Source organism: Pundamilia nyererei, unplaced genomic scaffold, assembly GCF_000239375.1.
Source record: "Pundamilia nyererei isolate P.nyererei 1_Seehausen unplaced genomic scaffold, PunNye1.0 scaffold00104, whole genome shotgun sequence".
Lineage (NCBI taxonomy): Eukaryota > Metazoa > Chordata > Actinopteri > Cichliformes > Cichlidae > Pundamilia > Pundamilia nyererei.
The window spans coordinates 187020-192960 of NW_005187505.1; positions in this window are offsets into that span (position 1 = coordinate 187020).

The following is a 5941-nucleotide window of genomic DNA, read 5'->3' on the forward strand; positions in this document are numbered from 1 at the left end:
TCCACTGACCTCTGACATCAGCAAGGCATTTTCTACCCGGGAACTGCTGCTTACTGGGTATTTTCTCTTTTTCTGACGATTCTCTGCAAACCCAAGAGATGGTTGTGTGGGAAAACCTCAGCTGATCAGCAGTTTCTGAAATACTCAGAACAGCAACCATGTCACATTCAAAGTCACTGAAATCATCTTTCCTCATCATTCTGATGCTGAGTTTAAACTTGAGCAGGTCGTCTTGACCCTGTCTACACCCAGTCGCTGTGGATGGCTAATTAGATATTTGTATTAATAAGCATAGTTGAACACATGTACTTAACAACTGTGTGCTGTGTATGTCTTCCTGGCATGAAAATAAAAATTGCTGTGTCATTTCTTTGGGATTTAAACCGCCTCAAAAGTCACCACTGCCTGGCTTCTTTTTCCCTTAGTCACTGTACGCCTAATTTAGCAGCAGGCACATCTTTCTCTGCAAGGTGCACAAGCTGTACCCTTGAAAAGATATTTTTACTGGGAACCCTCCATCCTGACAAGCTGCTCTTTGTGTCCCCTGTGGAGCTTTAAGCTTGACAAAGTAATAGTGAAAGAACCAGATTTATTCCATAGTTTAAAGCCACTGCATACGTTTTATGTCAGTTAGCAAGGTTTTCACAGTATTTCCACCTTCTCTCTGTGTCATAAATAGGCAAAGCTGCAAAAGACAAAAGCGTGACCCAGCTACTGAATTATACATTAGCTGGTTCAGCAAAAAGCTGAACCCGTTTGCTCCTTTAGGGTGCTACCATTGTAGCCAGTAGTTTTAGATTGATCACCAGTTTGCTTTTCTTCCCCGAGCAAAGTAAATTATAACTTTTAAGTGTAGAGTTGGAGACTTATGGATTTCAATGACAGTTTACCCGTAACTTGTTTATATAGTCCCACCAACAGTTTAAGGCTCATATTTAACCAGACAAAATACTGCAACATGCACTGGCACAAAGGTTTTCGCCAGCATTCAGGATCCTAATGACTTTGTTTTTTCCTCAGTGACTTTCCACCATGCGCTATCATCCACTCACTGTTTTAATATGTCCTTGGTTTATGAGTAAATACCTGTAAATCTAGTGACATTAACTGCTGCAATTGTGACGTTTTACTCCTGTGAAGGCCTCTTCAGCTTTGTCAGTCCTCACACAGTTGGACTGAGTATTATTTCCCATCCCTGCCAGTGACTCTGATGTCATGCTAGAGAAATCCCCTCTCCGTCTCAGGGTCTCCCAGCTGTTGTTTCAATATCATCATTTAAACCCCCTGTTAATAAAAAAGTGATTGAAAGAGCTTTGCGTCCTCCTGTATCCAGTTACTTACACTTTGGTAATATGAACAAAACCTGTTTGGAAAGCTCTTTCCTATGCTCCTTTCTGGTTTTCCGACTAAGCTCTGTGTATCCGTGTGTGTGTGTGGGTGTGAGCACTAAATAGATCCTATAATTGCAGAAAAGACAGCTGACATGACGACGGTAAAATGCAGATACTTTTGTTTGTGTGAGTCTCCAGTTTCTTTGTCATCTACTTCAGCTCTAATTTATTCAGTCAAGCCGATCTTACAGGAGAAATCAATCTGCTCCAATATGTGTGCACGTTTCTGCCTTCCTGTTGCCCCACAGTTTGGTGAGTATTGTTCAACTCTCTCACTAGCCAGCCAACATAGTAGACAACATGCTTGTAACAACAAAGGCATCTTCATGTCTCTTATGGCCCTGGAGGTAGTTTCCAAACTTAAGAATAATAATCTTAAAGACAGCGTGAACTAAACTAAAGTAATCGGTGTGTATGCGTTAGAGGAAATTAAGGCTGCTGCATGTGTCACTCGTCTTACACAGGCTTGATGTCATTTTTTCGTTTTAGCGGCCCAGAACTCCAATAACAAATCACTGCAGCATGACTTTACATTATTGATGAATAAGTGCTTTTTAAAGATGATAATCAGCTACTTTTCTTGATAAAAATATCTTTTTTTTTCTCTTTTCCTGCATTTACACTCTTAATGTTAAGTGACTGTGAAGTAGGTAGGATTAAAGCATGTTTACTACCCTTACCCACTCTGTCTGCTGTAATCTTCCGCTGTGCAAAAACGTGGTATAAAGCATAATTTGCTCAAAACTGCATCTGTTTGTAATTTTTCAGGATTTCAGAGAGGTGCCTTTACTAAAGAGCAGGCTCAGCGTCACACCAGTTTAACAGCATTAGCTGAATTAATCTCAGGAGCTCAGCACCGTCTCATTAAAGGTGGCCACTCTCCATTGATTAAAGTTCCACCCTGTCAATAGTTTTGTCTATTCAGGGTATTGGTTGCCTTGGTTTGCATAGTCGTGTGCTTACAAAGCAAATCAAGAGCCTGTGTCATTAATTTGTTATTCAGCCTGATCCAGTATTTCTGTCCCACTGGGACTAAAAAAAATCCTAATTCTCTGCTTTACTTCAATTCATCAAGGGGGTTTTCATGGAAGGTTATCCTGGTTCCAAATTTTCTGCCCACAGCGTTAATTTACTCAGCGAATTAAGTATATCCAAAAACCCTCTGGGATATTTTCAAGTGCAGTTTCTTGTTATTTTATTCTGATAATATGATTGTGTTTTTATTGCTCCCTAGAATTACCATGATCATGATAAGTTTGGGGCTTTTAAAGATTTCTTTGAAGTGTTCTTATTCTGTGATGAAACAATTCACACATGCATGCATCTTTAAACGCTTTAAAAATAAGAATTAGGTGCGCAAATTTCAATGTATGTTTTTTTCTAATCCACACAAGGTCAAAAGTGTAAATATAAGGTCAAATATACACATATGTGCTCTTAAATCTTTTAATAAGCGTTTTTTGACTTGACAAGGCCCACTCACTTCTAGTTATTGATCATGAGTGACCTAAATAAATATTAAATACATTTAATTTAATTCATTAAATAAACATTTCTAAATATCTGTAGATTCCAAGATCATCAGTTCAAACAAATGCGTCTGAATACTGTTATTCAGATGTATCACCACTTTGGGTCTTCTTTGGAAGAAGACCCAAACTGTCACCATCTGATTAGAGAAGATTTTTTAGGATGTTCAGGAACAACCCAGGAACCACAAAGGCTCAAGCCTGCCATGAATTAGAAACTGCTGGAACATTCTTGTTCACAGTGAAGACAGCTTTACGTCTCTATGGACTGAGAAAGAAGAAAGAAGCCCCTGGTCTAAAAGCACCACCTTCAATCCTGATAGACATTTGCAGCTGTCCAAAGCCAAAAGCTTGACCAAGGTTTTATGGCCAGATGAGACAGAGATTGAGCAATTTGACCACAATGACAAAGGGAATATTTGGAGGAGTAAAACTGAGGCTTTCAAGCCTAAGAACACTGTACTATACACATACAACACCATCCAATAAGATAAAAGACCAAATAGACAGAATAAAAAAAGATATCAAAGAGATCCGAAAACCTTGGAAAATAAGTAGGTCTTGAGATTCGATTTAAAGACTTCCAAGGATGAAGAGAATTTTATGAAGGGGGGAAGACTATTCCAGAGTCTCAGGGCGGCAATGGAGAAAGCCCTGTCACCTCTAGATTTGAGCTGGGAGCGTGGAACTGATAAAACCATCTGACTGGAGGAGCGCAGAGATCGAGTGGGTAAGTGCAGGCTAAGAAGATCTGAAATGTAACCTGGAGCCAAACCATGGAGAGCTTTAAAAACAAATAATAAAACCTTAAAATCGATTCTATGTTTAACTGGCAGCCAATGTAGAGTAATATTCTCTCTCTTTCTAGTACCCGTCAGGAGCCTTGCGGCTGCATTTTGAACAAGTTGCAGGCGTGACAGGCTTGAGTGACAAATGCCTAAAGTTTTTAAATGTTTTCTTTCTATTTTAATTATTTTATTTTATTATCCCTCTGTTCAGCACTTTGGCCGACACTTGATGTCTTTTAAATGTGCTATATAAATAAAGATGACTTGACTAAGAACACTGTACTAGCTGTCAAGCATGGTGGTGGTGGTATCATGCTCTGGGGCTGTTTTGTTGCCAGTGGTACTGGTACATTGCAAGTGAATGGAATAATGGCAGAGGAGGACTACCTCGAAATTCTTCAACTTCAGCTCAAATAGACTGCTAGATGATTGAAACCTGGACAAAGTCGTGTGTTCCAACAAGGCAATGATCCCAAACATCACCATCAAAACTGGTTTTGAAATGGATGAAGCAGGATAACAGCTTCTGGAATGGCCTTCCCAAATCTTTCAGTTCAAACCAACTAGAAATTTCAGGACTATGCTTAAATGAACTCTATCAGTTCTGCCAAGAGTGTTTAAATATCCAGAATTATCCCAGAAGCATGTTGATGGCTGCCAGAAGCATCTGGTCAAGGTGCAACTTGCTAAGGCACAGTTGACCAAATATTACTTGGGGTTCATGTATATATGCCTGTATGTTTACTTTTGCCCCCTTGTGGATTAGAGACAATCCTAAATAAAGTCAAACTTGTGCACCCAGTTCTTGTCTTTTAGAGTCTATAAAGATTCACACAATGCAACCAATGCAACCATTGAAGAAGAAGAGATGCAGATAGAGACAGAAGTTCTTTTCACTGTCTCCCAGGTGACCAATAAGCTGGTTTAACTAGTACCAAAAGTAAATGTATCTCTAGAGCTCCACAGAAAATGTCTCCCAGCATCTGCTTTGACTATATATGATATCGCATGTTTGGATCTTAAACTATGAAAATGTAGACTATTTTTGTGCAGTTGTGTTCATAACATACATGCATTTCCTGCTTAGCTTTGATTGTTTTTTTTAAGTGTGTTGGTGTGTCTAAATGCAGCTTGGCTGTGGGCCATTTTCAAACGTATCCTCCCAGTTTAGAATCTAAATTAAAACGGTTTGTTTATTTGTTGTCTTTTTTTCCATCGTGGAGTCTCTTGGTAGTGCTGTTTATCTGCACTGAGGCCTCCACAGTTGCTAAGGTGGGTCTGAGGCTCCCTGGCAGCAGATAGCACCTCGGGGCCTCAGAGGTCTGTGGCAATCTGGGAATTCCCCTGAGCCTTCATCTCCTACCAGCACCCTGCAGAGCAGGATGCAAACATGGATGTAAAGCGAGGCGGAGGGGGTGAACCCAGTGCACTCAGAATTATTTTTATTTTCACAATGTTATAACCAAACCTTTTTATTGATTGTGAATAATTCAGGGACAGTGTTTGCTTTTTTTATTACATACATTCACCCACAAGGGAAATTGTAGTAAATGTTGTAAATGCTTAGAATGGCGTTATAGTATGCTCTAAATCATTCACTAGAATGATTTTATGTACTGCTAAGAAGCAGTAAATAAGAATTATTTCATTGTGAAAATAGTTTCCGTTGAACAAACCATGTCAATTTGTTGAAATGAAGTCTTTTAAATGATGATAGAACAAAATGTGGATATTTATCCAAAGTAAAATGATTATTTTTGCCTAATTATTTCCATCAGCAGTACAACTTTCTGGGTCTGAATTTAATGGGTTACCCAAAACAATGCCAAGTATTTGATATATGCCAGTTATATTTTTATGTTAGTTGCAGGGTGTGTTACTTACAATAATAACGCGCAATCTGACCAGGCAGAATATTTGGTTGTGTAAACTTCCTGGACAAACAGCTAAGGAAGTGTCAGACATGATTGCCATTTGCTCTGCTGTGACTGGCTGCACTGTTTTTACACCTTCCTTCTAAATAAGGCAGCAGGCTGCCAGGACATATGACCACCGTCCCGATTTGGGCCCTGGACATAGTATCCATCCATCCATCCCATGGTTGCTTAAAGCCAATGAAAGTCAAACACACACACACACACACACAAACACACACACACACACACACACACACACACACACACACACACACACACACACTGGTGTTTGAGTGACTCTTTGTAATCGACACATT